At 38.7% G+C, this 16,232-nt stretch overlaps 1 protein-coding gene across 1 annotated transcript in view; it reads right to left on the bottom strand.

Moving 5' to 3' along the window:
* Nucleotides 1–16,232, bottom strand: part of ARHGAP42 (Rho GTPase activating protein 42) — a gene marked incomplete at both ends in the record, with an annotated part of 144,051 nt that overhangs the window by 96,297 nt on the left and 31,522 nt on the right. The window lies entirely within an intron of this gene.

Below are 16,232 nucleotides of genomic sequence, written 5' to 3'. Positions count from 1 at the left end.
CCAGTTATGTCAATATCAATAATTTTAGTTTGATATCCACTGAATTAACTCAATCTCTTAATCAGCTCATAATATCCCATGAAAAACAAACAGGCAAAGAAATAAGATGATGAACTGGCTGGTTATACCTGACTAGGGATCTGTAGAGAGTTACACTCAAGAATACCTAAATAACCAATATGAAATGCTAAAAAACTAAATAAACTATTAGCCAGACAGACATGGCTAAACTATGAGGAAGTGGGGGGTGGATTGGGGGGGTGAAGGGGGGTGTAAAAAAAACCCAAAACACCAGAACACAAAACCAGTACGAGAAGCTTTTGCTTCATCTTCTGAATTTCAAGGCAGAACCAGAGAGTTTTTTAGTTTCAAAGTTGAAACATTTGCTTAGGATTTAAATAAATTCAGGTCAGCCACAGGGAAAAAAAGCATATAAAATATGTTCTGTAAGTGTGCAAATCAAGATTTTCCTCAATATTTAACACTAATATAAAGGTACTAGTCTGTCACCTGTACAGGGCCTCAGCTAAAGACTGAGAAACTGTCTCCATCTTCTCCTCCCCACTGGCTCACCTTTGGGGAATTATAAAGGTCAAAATTTCATTAAGAACACAGAACATACACTCTTCAGCAGCACTAAGACAAACCATCCCCCTGATGCAAAGACACCTTTGCATCAAAACTGACTATACCTCTGCTGCTCACTGCCCAACATCCACATCCATCCCTGCATACAGCCATGGGATGTCCTTCCCCCGCTCAGGAGGTTCACAGGGAGAACACGTGCATTGTGTTATTCAGAGGATAGTGAAGGATGCACACCCAGTACACAGAGTTCTGCAACATGGACATCTCTGGTGACCACAATGGTCACCACTCTGTCCTCGCAACGTCACCACGCAGATCGCAAAAGGCTTTACCCACGTCAGCTCTCCTACAATACCCCTGAGTACTGCAGTATTTCTGATCTTTCATGTTACTACACCCTTCTTCTCATACAACCCCCACTCAGTGTGGCCTCATTAAAAGCCAGGGTCTATCCTTAGAGAACTTTGGCTGTGCTGGAAGCTGCAGTGGGAGGGGGAAAAGGAAGGACAGTGCTTGCTCCTCTTTTCCCAGTGTACCCTTTTTCCTTCTTTCTCCCCTCTTTCCCACAGAGCCCTCTGGTTGCAGAGAGGCAACAGCTCTGCCTCACCTCAGTTTGGGGCTGGGCAGACAGAGGGATGCTGAGGGCAGAGTCACGGAGGGGAGTCAGGCCTCCCAGGCAATTCACCCACAGGGCACTGGGCACCTTGGAGATCTGGGCAGGGGCGTCCTTCCCCTCCACAACTGGTCCCCTCATCAGGATCTCAGCATGAACCCTGGGCACAGGGTACACACATCTAACCCTGGATTCATAGCTCTCAACAGGAAACAAACAGATATTCCAACAATAACAACTGGAGGTGTTTTTGTGCAGTTAAAAACCAGAAGATTTAGAAATACGACCCATCTGTGTCAGATGCAGCCTGTCAGGACACTCAGGCATTACACACCAGCCTCACAATCTTTTCTTAGTAACGTTACAACATTTTTTTAAATCCATTTCTTTTTAATCAGAATAGACACAGAAGAATTGAACTGAACTTTGTAAACAAAAAAGGGGGTGGGAGGAAGAAGAGTCAAGTATTTTGCAAGAGGAAATGTCATGGGAATGTGCTGATAAGAAATAAATTCTGAAAACACATCAATAATATGAAGTACAATATGCAGCCTAGCATATTAAATATAAAGGTGTTTTTGGTTGTTTTCACAAAGAATTATTGTTATTGGTGGGCCATTTAAAGAAAAACAAAGTGCTGACTCAATATTTTATTCTAAGTCATTAGGTAATATTAACTTAGAAAATCCCAACAGTTTTACAGTCTGCTTTTTATTTAAGGGCTACTCAACAGGACTTGTAAGATACATTTGGTATCATGACAGAAATGATGCCTGTGAAAAGCAACGCCCAAGAAGCAAAACCAATTATAGTGTACCCAGATGTACACTTACGGTCTCATTCATCACAATCACAACAGGCTGTCAGCTGCTCTCTCTGGAGTGTTCCCAACTCAACAATCATGTGGTGCAAAATTTCCCTTGTTCAGGAGAAAGGGCTCCCTTTATTTCATTTACAAAAAAAAAAAAGCAACTCTTATTTTTAAATGAAAAGTCTCTTAATTAATTTGCTTCATAAAGAAACAAAGTAACAGTACCAACAGCTTAAACATTAATGGTGTAGATCAACAATGTCCTTTTTTTTCCAAAATCCCTATAATTTCAAACACACGGTACAGCTCCGCAACAACTGCACACATAGTCTAAAGGGAACTGAATCTTGATGTAGAATTAAGTGAATGAGGGAGAAGTAAAAAAGGATAAAGATTCATTTATGTGAATTTATAGAATGCATTATTAAAAATATGACTCATTTACACTCTAGAAATCTGGTTTACTGCATTGGAATCAATTCTGTTGTTCATAGGAAAAAAAATGCACATAATAAATCTCATGAAGTTTTTGCTATGTACTTGTGTAGAGAATGCATCACCTTAAAACAGCATGTCTGTGGAAATTACTGAAGCTACTCTATCAACCTTAGCTTAATACTAGAGTTCAGTGTTACACTGTCCTACTAAATGTCACACAGGAGATATGACATCATCTACATTTACTGAGAAAAGGCTAACAAAGTGTATAACACACATAATAGTCTTGCATGACCAATACTGAACTCAAAGACATAAAGCCAAGTTTGGAAGGTAATGTTCAACCCAAGACAGAAATGAAAAGCTACTGTGGAAGACAATACAACTGAACATTCTTTTCTGTGGACTGTTGGTTTAATTTCTACTTACACATGCAGCCTTAAATGATGCATAGACAATTCATGCAAATAAAGTACACAGAACAAGATTTTATAGCGTTATGAGCAGATACCAACACCGTCTTCAGATATGTCAATGCCAGCATGGAAAAAATAATTCATACAGATATATGACGTGTTCTTATAACACCTTGCTGTATGAAAGGCAAAAATGAGCAAGACTGTCAGAGATTTCCTTACATCTTCCTGATCTGACTGAGGAACTGCCAGGACTGTGCTGTACATTGCTCCCAGTACTCTTTGGCCGGAAGGTCAGTCAAGTACGTCCTCCAGAACTGGTCATACCTAGCACAGACTTGCTATAGCAGGCACCGAATTCATGCCTGAGCACGAACTCCAGCTAAAGTCTAGAAGGGAGTTTGTCCCTGTAAATAATACATCACTGAAACAGAATTCAAGACAGACCAGTGGCCCATAAGGATATTTTCTAAGGATTAACACTTATTTACTAGACTTCTGTGAGAAAGCAGAGTCAATGTAAGATCCATGAAGGCTGGGAGAAGAGACTTTCTTTTCCAATTCTAAAATTAAAATAAATGTATTATTAAATAGTTGTTAATTCACAGTTGTATTTCCAGAGCTTTTAATAATCAACATTAATTGCAGCCATGAAAAGCAGTTTTTCAACAAATCACAACAGCAAATAAAATTTCCATTCTTCTTTCTATGGCTTTAGGACATTGAAAAAATATGTGAGGTGGTGGTGATGGGGAGGTATAGTAGGCAGAACAAGAGTAGCAACAAAAGGCTTCCTTTCAGACAGAAAAAGGAAACATTTCATAGTAACACTGACAGGCCACAACAGATATGAAGATAATCATCTGCTTTCTCAGTAATTTGTACCTAACAAGAGTTGTGGCTGTCATTAAAGCCACAGAGGATCTGTAATGTCTATCAGAAGGTAAATAAATTGGATGTCACAAAATATCACCACTACGGCATTTTCACATTACAAAAAGGAAATGTAAGAGGAGGACTGTCTCGAAAAAAAGACTCCCAAAGCCTGCCATTCTCTTTGTCCTTCAATATGTTGGCTATGATTTTAAATAGAGCCTTACCTTGTACAACAGAGGTTTCCTTTACCACTGTCATGACCTGGACTGATTTGTTAATGATCCTTTTTTTGTCCCTGTTTCTCCTACAGAATTAAGCATATAAAACATTAAAAGTGTACAATTACCTAGAGCTTTAAAGGGAATTACAGTTGAGCCCAATGGGAACAAGCTGAAGGATCAACACCTTAGTCTACAAACAGAAATAAAGAATAATTTATGCAAATTGTGAAAAAGGTCAAATGTGCTTGAACTTTAAGCAGAGTATTGGTGTCAAAGCATTTTATAACTAATGTTGACTGGGCTGAAGCACCTTTGTAACATGATTTTAAAAACAGTAGTGCAAGCTGACTGCAACATTTTCCTACAGAAAACAGCTATTGGTTTTATTTTTAAAACACATTTTCAGAAAAGCTGTATTTGGACAAAAAGACATATGACTGCTAAATCTTCCCAATTATTGCTCAGGTTTTCTATTTTCTTTACCCACCGCTATTTCTTCCACTATTTCTACCCTATGTCATTTTCCCTCACTTTCCAAGTGGCAACATTTTTGGAGAAACTTTGGCTTGGAAGACTGAGCTCTGTACCCTAAGTAATATTTACCGGGAAGGCAGGAAAGATGACGAAATAGGAGAGGAGTACAGATTTTGAAATCAATGTTTATCTTTGTTATTTTGTACCCTTTTGAGTATCATTCCCAAGATAATAGACGAAATGCAACAACTGCTTTCTTTTATTAAGGTTTAAGGTAATATCGGTTAGGTATTTATGTAAATTCCAGTTTTCAAGCTTGCAGCATGTCAGATATACTTGAACTTTAAGCTGAGTATTGGTGTCAAGAGATGAATTATGTTAGAAGATTCCATTGTGAAAAAAGAAGTTAGAATATCAAGATAATGGTTCATTTCTTCATGGGGTTTCAATCTCATTTTAAATTTGGAAAATTATTACTGGATGTGCTGCCTTATCCTCTCCATTTGGTTTCTCTTACTTCCCTAATCTGGGTATCAGATTTTATGGATCTGTAATAAAGACCTCATGCATTCCTGTTGGCTGTGTTTACATTTATCACAGCCTCCACAAGAACAGTAAAAAAAGCTATTTGTACCTTCCTATAATACAATGAAATGCACTTTTGGTAGTAAAAGACATAGGATGAAACAAAAATTCAAGTGTAGAGGTTTAAAGATTACATCAACATACCCCAGCATGGAAATACACTCTCAAAGTGACAGTGATTTCTGCCAGAAGACAGTGGTTTAAATTACAGTCCAAATAACTACAAATTTCCTTGAAGACTTCCATTACGGGAAGGCACACCAAAGTACAGACAACCCTGTCTGGTCTGTACTGTTCTTGTGACAGAATCAAGACATTCTTAGAGCAGACAATGTGAAGCTATTTCAGATGCAATAAATGAACATTCTTACTATTGGCTCCATAATTAGTCTGGTACATGAAGTCTGCAAGGGCTTAATCCAATGCTTTTTATATCAAATAGTACCATGATCTTTCAGATTTTGAAGCATCTCCCAGGGAGCACAAGTTTCAGTGGTAATTTTTTTTCCTGTGGCAATTCCCTCCTTGAACTGTGAGGAAAGATATTTTGCCAAATTTTTTTAATTATTGAAAATAAGTGTGCTACATCACAGAAATAACCCCAAATTTGCCAAAAAAATCATTATAGATGTATGATAGAAGTATGATAACAGCAAAGGGACAGAGATGACAAATGCCTGTTTTAAAGCTTCTGCAAAGAATTTACACAAATGAGTAAGCAAGAAAAATTACAAAATTAAGCCTTTTATGACCAAATTTATGCTTTAAGGTCTATGTATTGTTCTCCAAATATGATCACATCTTCCATTACATACTGGCAAGCAGAGAATTTTATCAAGGCACAGCTACTCAAATACATGTAACTAAAAGTAAAGAAACCACAAGGGCGCTCTCTGTTTCATTTGAGTTAAGGCATTGTAAACTCAAGAGTAAATTCAGTGGTAATTTTTCCTCCACATCATAATTAGGAGCGTTTTGGCTCTTCACAGTATTAGGACAGAGAGATGGTAGTAAGTGCTCCAAATTCCCCATGAAAACACAACCAACAATGAAACTATCAGATATTCAACAACAGTCTCCCCACTCAGCCTCCCCTGGTCTATAGTATTTGATCCCTGTATATTCCAGGCAGCATGCCCCACAAAGTTTCAAAGGCCTTTAATTGCTGGCCATATACCAGGCACAAGCATTTGGGTTTTGTCACACTATAACGGCGAGACAAACCAGCAGAAGAGGCCAGTGATTCCACAGTAAGAATGGAACCTCCCACCTGAGCATCACACGTGTGCCTCACACTGCAGGCCAATATGAGAACCATAAAAGGCAGCAAACCAAGATCTGAGCTTAATTGAAGCCCAAAGCTCTGCAGAATGTGTTTGCCAGGACAGCATAACTTGTACATACCATATGAGGCAATTTTAACTCAATAAAATTTTCACTTTGCGAAACTTAATGAGCAAATATAGCAAGGTATTTTCTGAAGTTTTTTTCCAAACATATGTAAAGCATAAAGTGTAGGGCTGCTATTAGAAGTAAAAATCCTTTCCCTGTTACAGAAACAAACCTCTGTCAGGGTAACTATCTAAATCCAGTTACAAACAGCATGATATTTGAGAATTCTTTGCTATAAAAAGTAGCTATCATGTCACAAATATTTAAACATAAAAATACAAGCCTTGTACGAAAGTTAAACCAACTCTTCGAGCCAATAACATTTATGCTTTCCACTCCACTACTTTTCAACAGAAGTCTGTACAGAAAACTACATATTTATACACAAACTAAGAAGATTTTGCAAGAAAGTCAGGTTATCTAGAATTCCCAGATTTCCTGTCAGCACTTGTCAAACACAATACTTGGAGAGATAACCTGAAGACATGCAATGCTACACACTTTAAATAAATCCAATTACTTAATATCAGTAAATTGCCGTGCCCTACTCATGCAGAACCTCACAAAGCAAATACAAGTAGAAAATTCTAAATAGATCAAGCAAGGGCAAAACATTTCTGAGAGTCCTGAAAGATTGTTAAAGTTCATAATGGCTATCTATCCCACAGAATGTTTGTAAAAACAAAACAAAAACACACACCAAAGACTAATTCCATTTTCACCATACACTTTTTAACACTTTATTAATAATACAGCTGCAACATATCTACCCTGTGTTAGTGTTCTACTCTATTTATAAAAGCAGTACAGATTTTGAAAATATATCATACAATTTGGAAAATTTACCTTGTGTAAATTCTTGTGTAGCATGAATTCTTCAACACAGCAAAGATGTGGTAGAAAAAGCCCATTTTAGACTCTACTAGTCTAAAAACTAGTCTAGTTTTTAGTCGACTAGTTTTTAGTCTACTAGTCTAAAAACATGGTATCTTGGAGTGCTAGCAAAAACATTTTAAATCTAAATAATTTCTTCCATTTTCTTAAGAACATGAGAAGGATCTCCCTCACAGAGCACTACATCAAAACCTGTCTACAAATCAGTAACACTTTTCTTGTCTCTCCCCTTTCCTCTACACTTCTGTGAAGGGGTGAAGGCTTTTGGGACGAGTCACAACAAATACACCATTTCTGCCCTGTTCTGATAGAGTCAAGTAAGAGTTTAGATAAGTGGTCATTAAGAAATACTGCATCTCTATGCCACACTACAAAATGGAGTTTTACATTATCGTACCTGTCGAAGAGAAATCAGCTTCTGTTTCCACCTGATTGAGCCACATGCACAGCAATGGGGCTGAGCTCCATAACTGCACAACTCAGCAGGCGTGGGGAACAATATTCAATAAATCAAATTCTAAGAGGTAAGAAGCGATCTTAAAGTGTTGCTGGAGACCTACTTTGAAAAAATAGCAGCTTGAATTGGCCCCTATTGAAAAGTAACAGCATGACTTGCTATATCATAGAAGTTCATTTAATTCAACAATCTCTACCTGTTGGGGTCCCTTCCCCCCTGCCATGTAGCCCTGGCAGAGGGGCCCTGAGGGCACAGGCACGGGGTTTCCCTGCCCCTGCTCAGCCTCGTTCCCATGGGTTGGTTTGTGTTCCCTGCGCGGGCAGAAGGACCCTCGGGTCCCGTGATTGAGCAGTTCCTCGGCAGAGCCCCGGCCATGTGGCTGGAGAAATAAACATCTCTGAAACATCTAGCAAGAATCCGTCCATATCTATTTCTTTTCCACAGGCCTCGTTGTCTGATACACGTCTTGCAGTATCCACACTGTAACAAATGGTGGAAATTGCGGGCAGAACGATCCCCGATCCCTAGGGACAGCGACTGATTTCTCTTCTGCTGGATTTCTCTTCTTGTTTTCGTTTTGCTGTTCCATCTCTAAACTATGGAGGAACCGTGGAAAGACTCTTGGCTTTCCGAGCTGCATACGGACATTTATCTTAAAACTTGAAAAGATTCTTGAACGATGACTTGCAAATTTTAGCTTAATTCAAGCTCAAAAGGAACTGAAACACTTCCTGGCAGGGTTGTTTAAGAACTTTTTCTACGTTTCTTGGGATTTGATTCTTACCAAAGACTTTTGGAAGAGCGTTTGGACACAGTTAATTTCTGAGTCAAAATATATGCTGATGGAAGAATATTTTCGTGAATATTATTTAGTTACCGAGACTGTTGAGCAATGTCAGCTGTGTCTTGGCAAAGGGAAGCCTGGCTCAGGGACCGTGCGGCCCAGGCCACGTGCACCGAGCGCTCTGTGAGCAGCAGCGAGGCAGTTCCCGCGGGCGGGCGGAGCAACGTGAGCTGCAGTGTTGGCAGCAGAGTGAGGCGGGGCAGGAGCCTGCCCGGCCCCGTGCAGTGCGTGGTGGAGCGAGCCCTGTGAGAGGAGCGGAGCCGTGCCCAGCCGAGACGCGCGCTGGATCAGGGCGCGGGGGGGTCGTCGCTCGGGGGCCCGGCTGAGACGTGGGAGCGGCCCCAGGCAGCGGCAGCGCAGCTGAGAGCAGAGGAGGCGCTGGCGTGCAGGGAGCTGAGCGGCGCAGCCCAGCCTGGCCCGGCCCGCGTGGCCCCAAATGCAACCCCGGGAAGAGCGCACAGGCACGAGCAGCCCCGACGGCCCCAGCAGCACTAACAACCCTGGCAGTTCCAACATGGAAGCGAGCGAAAGCAAAAAAGAAAGCAAAAACACAGCAAGACAGAAAACAGCAGCCACTCGGAAAAAGGAAAAGATCATCGTAGCTAAGGTTTAAGGAATAGTAAAATGGTATAATGTTAAACAAAATTATGGTTTTATAACAAGATGTGACAACCAGGAAGACATATTCATTCATGGAACTGATATTAAAAAGAATAACCCTGAAAAATACATCCCAGGTTTAGGAGATGGAGAAGTAGTAGAGTTCAAAATTGTGCAAGGCAGAAAAGGGTTACAAGCAGCAGAGGTCACTGGGCCTGATGGTGTTTCTGTAAAAGGCAGTATATATGCTAAAAATCGTAGTCATGTTAGACAATATCCGCATTATAAACAGTCCCTACAGTCTCCCTTTCCTAATCCCACCTTTCCCTTTTATCCTATGTCCTATTACCCCCAGTGTATTCCCAATCCGTTTTTTCACCCATGGTTTCCCTCACAAAACCATGCCTTTGCCAATTGTTTCCCCAAAAATCCCTTTGCGATGAAGGGGGGAGGGAAGAAATTAACTATTGTTGTTTAGAGTTCCAACAGGTACAAATGGAACTGGCCAATCCCCAATTTTTCAGAGGCACATCCATACTTTAACTAAAGAAAAAAACCCTGGTATTTTAATCTTCCCAGCTGTACAAACCTTATTTGTGTGTGGCTCTTTATGGGTGCTGAAATAGGGGAAGTAAAAGCAAAAGTAATATATTCAGAAGGCATCTGACAATCATTAATACTGTTCTTTTGATTTTTAAAGTTTTGTGCATTTATTGCTTGAATAGTGAAAGAGTTTAGAAAAAATAGCACCAAATACTTCAACATGGGTTTGCCATAACTGCTTTATTGAATTTAGGCCTACAAACGGATCAAAAAGTTCCTGTGCTTAAAACTCTAATCTCTACTAAGCATTTTGATTTCAGAAAGTACAAGTCCTTCAATTTATTTGCTCAGACCTGAAGATGAATATCTCAGAGCTGAGTTGATCAAACCGTTATCTGTTTTTGAAAACTAGTTCCTCTTTTTCAAGAGGTATGCTAGCCTGACAACTCAAAAATGTTATGCCATTTTACTAGAAGTCTATTATGTGCATCAAAAGTACATACTCGTTATTTTCAAAACAACTCTATAAAGCAACTCTCTAGTCCTCAAGATTGTCTCCCCACAGGCATTCATACTTCCACTGGGATGTCCAACTCTAGAAATAATGAAGTTAAATGACTAAAGAGGGGAAAAGAGGTATGTTAAAGGCATGGAATGAGGTCAATAAAGTAGAATACACCTTCAAGAATCCTGAAGTTCAAAATATCAATGAGAGACACAAAAGCTACTCCATCTTTACCTGCGAGTGGCATGGACTTGTCCATTCATCTACTCAGCTGTTCAGATCAAATGCTGACTCAACTCCTTAGCAAAATGCACCAGGACAACAAAGTTGCTGTCCATTACCTGCCTCAACCTCTTTCCGTGCACAGGAGGAACTCCAAGGCCAGTGGTATCTGAGACACCACAGTCTGCAGTCCAATACAGTAAAATGAACTAACACGAATTTCAGATTCTGTTAGTACACCAGGATGCAAACTGCAGGGACTCAGGAGAGCTACTACTGTCAGCTACTCCTGACACAGAAGAAAGGTAGGACAGACAGGAATGGCAGTAACTGCATCAGCCACACCTATCTAACTTTTTCATTTGAATATTCATCTTAAGGTCAGCAAAGAATGAAGCAGGCAAATTCTAACAACCTTCTGATAGGTAGCCAAGAGAAGAAGAAGCAAAGACAACAAGTGTTGTTTATCTTATTTTACCTTTTCTTCCTGAACAGATAAAAAACTTACTGCACCATTATTTTGTTTCCTGATTTGTCAACCTCATTTGACCTTCCAAAACAAGGACAAGAGCTCTGGGCTCAACCAACAGAATGGCAACCTTCACTTTCTGGGGCAGATGTTGTTTTGAAGCCTTGATAGGATCCCAGCACTAGCATAAAATCACTCGTCTTGAGGTCAAGAAACAATAGCATTCCGGAAACAGGTGGCATTTATTTAAACTGTCAAATATGCAACATAGATAAAAAAATAATGGTAGGAACAGAATCAACAGATTTGAAACTAACACTTCAGGCATTTCACACCCTGATTGTGCTGAGTTCCTCCCATAAATTGCTACCATTTAACTTCTGTAGATAAAAATAATCCAATAGGAGTACCAAAGAACTCTGTCTTGTGATCTTACACGTAGCTTATGCAAAGTTGCTTGGAAAGTAATCTAAAAAGTTAAATCTTCAAATTCATTCTTTCAGCTGGAGGAAGAGAGCTGGCAAATCTAAGCAGGTAATTACTGTGGAAAAGCAGCACATAACCTTTCTATGCAAATTCACTCCCCATTGTAAATAGCTTTCTAGTCTAATTCAGGACTCAACCCTTCCCCACCCATCTAAAATTAAACCACCTTTTGTAAATACATTTGTCTCTAATGTGTTCCACAAGGTCAACAAACTCAAGCAACTAGAAAAGTTATTGGGATGATGCCTATGCTAAAAAAATCCACCCCCAGAACCCTGCCCTCAAGGTGTTGGCGAGGTCCTGTTCTTTCTTTGCTTTGAGTAAGGCAGTAGTAGACCTGAGATGGTGGAAGTAATTTTAGACTTATTTAGAATTTGGTAATTCCATTTGGAAGCCTGGTTACAAATGGGAATTCAGTGCAAAGTAGGTTGAATATTAACCCCAAAAAGAACTTTCTTGAACATGAAAGCTAACCTCAAGTAATTAAGGAGATGACCTGTAAGATATCCAAGTGATTCAGACTGTAGGTGGCTCGACTCCATTTAATAAATAATTCAGGAAGAGCCAAGCAAATTCAAGAAGCCATTACACACCACAAGCAACAGTGGCTTGAAATAATGAGCAACCTGACATCTACCATCTCAGGTTCCTGATGAACCTCCAAAAGACAATGTCCTAACTTGGAGATTGCCAAGTCCATAGACTGATTGTCAAGATTTGTCTCTACACACTAGGCATGCATAAAGCTCCTATACAATTTTTTTGTTGTTTTAAACTTATTTATTTGAATAGAGCATTGTATCCACAGTACGTACCATTAAAAATGGAATTTGGTACCTCTTAAAGTCAATTAAACTTATACATTGTTACAAGAGATGGGGGGAAAAGGAAACATCATTACTTTTTTCCTCTTTTTTTGTGTAGTTTTATATATAAATTTCCCAGTACAGATCTATTTGCTGCTTTGAATTACAGGATGCTTGTCCTCTGACAAGCTCTCTGAGAGGCTAGAGCAAATGCTAACTGAAAAGCATTGTGCATGTGGATGCCCAGTATGAGGAAAAGAGAAGGCTGAGCTTCTGGCATCATTGCTCAGCTAGAACAAGAAAGCAAAACACAGCAATGGACTCTAACAAAGAACTATTATTAGCATTCTGCATTTGTTTGGTTGGTTTTGACTTCTTTCTCTCCAGTACATTTGAGTTGATTTTTCAAAGTTCAACTTGAAACTAACTGCTGTAAACAACATAATTGCCAGGTATGAGCTAACAGTTCTGTAGATTGCTAGTTGCTAGCAATTTAAAATCCCATGAATGACTTGAGGTGTGAGTCAGCAAAGATCACCAGTTGCTAGCGGCAAGAGAAGAATTCAGTTCCCACAAGAAAAGACACCACATTTTAGAACTTTTGACCTATTCTTTGTGGCTCGATTAATAATGATTTCATAAATCATCACAATCCTATTACATTCTTAAGTTAAGCATCTGATGCTACCTGAAACATCTGTCATAATATAATTCTCTTCAGGAAAAAAAACCCCAAACTTCAAAACCAGCAGTTGCAGAGTGAAACACATATGCTTTCCAGTGCCCTTTCCTAAACAGCACATGCTAATAAAAAACAGATACAGATAAAACAAAACAGACAAAATAAAATGCCAGAATATGGGAATGTATTTATTTGTCTTATTTTTTTTAATGCTGAAGAGCATGGTCTTACACTGCAGATATTAGATCTCACTGATATATAATTAGCCATAATACAAAATAGACACAAACTTGTTAAAAGCACAAGACAGAATTCCACTGAGTTAATAATGTTTATTATTTTCATCTCTAGCAGCCATAAACCAGATAACACAAACAGAATAAAAGAGGATCAAAACAGGGAAATTCCTGGGGAGAGATCCAGGTGACACAAGTTGGATAACACTAGGAGGAGCTGGGCAAACCTTCTCCTAGCAAAATTTATGCCTGTAGTGTATACTGAGGAAAAATATAGATGATCATGAAAAACATAGTTTTTGCAGCTGTCCCATCTGTGTAACATTCTGTGTTACCTATAAGGTGTGAAACACGTAAAAATCCTGCATCCTTTTTACACAGAACTCCCACTGGGCATGACAAATTACTGACCTCCTTTACATTCACTGTCAATCTTAAGTATTTAATTTTTGTGCAAAATATTTACAAAGGGGGCAGGGCGATATGTCTAAAAAGCAAATGGTAGTGTTATCAAGTGTTGGTATTTCTGAGGAAAGCACAGTTTTTAGATTAGGAAAGCAACACCCTCTTCTCAGAGTAAGGGCAAGTTACATAAAACCTTCATTACTGTGGCTTTTTAGTAGTATTAATTTTCTGTCATTCATCTTGCTATTTTTGCATTGAAAATGCTATTTTCTGCAAAACTTTTCAGTGGCACAAAAAACAATTATAGCTTGGCTGAATCACATGCAACTGGAGCTAACAACCATGTTCTGCCATCAAATAGCACAGCCCGTGCACTGTTGCAGATCACATGCTTCCACGAGCATTCTAAAGCAGAGGAAGAGACAAAATCAGCAATTGTTGCCAGCTTGTTTTATTTTTTAATAAGAAAAGCTAGTAAAGCTGGACACCTTGTTTCCCAAACCAAATATTCTGGCAAAAAGCTTAAAAACGGAAAAGGTTTTTATAGCTTGAATCCTTTGATGTTCACAGTTAAAAAACCAACTAAAAACAAAAAAGAAGCTGTAGATGATTTGAGGAACAAGGCAGTCTGCTTATCCAAGAAAGTCAGAGAAATTGCCTACAGCTCATGCATAAAATGACTCTAAACTAGGCATGGTGTATCTGAAAGTGGCTATGAAGATAAATCTGGCTAACCTGCAGCAACATGAAAAAAATACCTAAAATGCATTATACAGCCACAGTCACAGATAAGATTTTTTTTGTCAAAGAAGAACACCCCTTCTATGGAAGAATTAGAAATCAAAGACAGGAATTTAAAAAAAAAAAAACCCTACCCAAACAAATAAATCACTGGATTAAATACAAGATGGATTAAAATAAGCATGAAGACCACTATAATTCTGTTTATGTGGAGTGTCATGAAGGTTAACTACTACTAATTCTTACGTGTTTCATGTAATGGGCTCACTGGAATAGATAAATTATATTGAGAGCAACTAAAAATGCACACATTATAGGAAATGAAAATAAAACTGTTTTTATTAGATCTTAGACTGGAAAAAAAAGAAGCCAAAAAAAAGAGTTTTGCTTAGTGACTAAAGGGAGACCCTCAACTCCAGTATTGCCTCAAAAACTGTTAATGGAGCTATCAATTCAATTACAAATATTTTTAGCTGGTAAGAAAAAAAAGAAAAAAATATCACTTAAATCACTTACATTTAATGCTGAAAGAATCTGAAACTTTTATTTTTTAAATAATCACATCCTGACAGAAGAAGTCTTATGTAGAGGTGAATTTCCAGTGCTAAGTTGTCTTAGGGTAGATTTTCAATGCTAAGCTTGAAATAGAAATGTAGTCCTTACAATAAGCCCCTATGTATATGGTAGGTTTTTACAAATCATATCAAGTCAGAGTATCACTGCAGACTGAAGTAGAACTTCCCACTGGCCTGCACAGTTGCAGACATTCTTAAAAGGAGGTGAAGGCAGAAGGAAGCAGAGAGTAGGATTCATCTATACAAAGCTGTCTTTGAAGATAAGCAAACATGTATCTTGTTGGGGCATGCTAAAGATATGGATAAATTCTAGGTCACTGCTCTAGGGAGATCAAAAATTGAGCCTTACCCTATAAAAGCACACAGTATCATTCAAGCTCTGTTGGACTTGAATTTGATTCCTGTCAGTTTACCTTTTACTCTTACAAGCTTCTTTGGTGTGTATGACAATCCATCAAGTGAGTGGTCCTTTAGAAGCTAGAAATCCCTTCTTTGAAGCTTCAAGTGAAACAAATCAGCTGTCAAGCTTCATGAATGCTGTTTTTTTCCTAAACAGTTTTACATGCCTGTTTAACGTCCAAAAAATAAAATGCCTTTTCTTTGCTATGTTTAGGTTACAAGTAAAATGAATGTTGCCTTTGTTCTCAGTCACCTCATTTTAAATGCAAAACCGTATGTCTTTAAAAAAGTTATTGACCAAATCTAAGACATATAACTGAGATACTGCAGATTTAGTTTATAAATATATCTACAATATAATTTTAACAGCCAAGAAATAATATCTAGCATGCCAAAGAGTACATACACACCATTTCTCTTTCCAAGCTGGATACACCTGAAGAATGCATGCAGTTTTGTACCTGAGTAGCAGCAGCTCAGTGATGTCACTCCCCTACTTTTAACTGTCAGTGAAATTAAACCTCCCCTCCCACCCCCCTGCCAAAAGTTATTGGAAGACAGTGACCAAATACCAGTCATCTTTGATGACAGTTTTCTGACTACCACAATGTTGTAGGGAGAGGATGAGGCAAACCCTGCGAGTGATAACAAGAAGCTCAGGCCTTCTGTCCAATGACTCAGTCAGGAAAAGAAAAAATTGAAGGGAGAGGAGACTTGAAAATAGATCACAATAATAGATACACTTGGAAAAGACTAAATCTCAGTTTCCTCTCTGCATTACGTAGAACTTCTTTAAAAAAATACCAACAAGTCCTATGTTCCCTCTTGTACAGCCAAATTATTTATTTTTAGAAGCCACTACTCTTTAAGAGCCATCTTACTTCCTCTCAGATGTTTTAGGAGACACATGGGGGCCATGTGGTATGTAAGACTCATGATACTGAATTTAGCCAT

This window comes from Coloeus monedula (genome assembly GCF_965178545.1).
Source record: "Coloeus monedula genome assembly, chromosome: 3".
Taxonomy (NCBI): Eukaryota; Metazoa; Chordata; class Aves; order Passeriformes; family Corvidae; genus Coloeus; species Coloeus monedula.
Note: the sequence above shows the minus strand (reverse complement) of the source record. Positions and strands in the feature narration are given on the sequence as shown.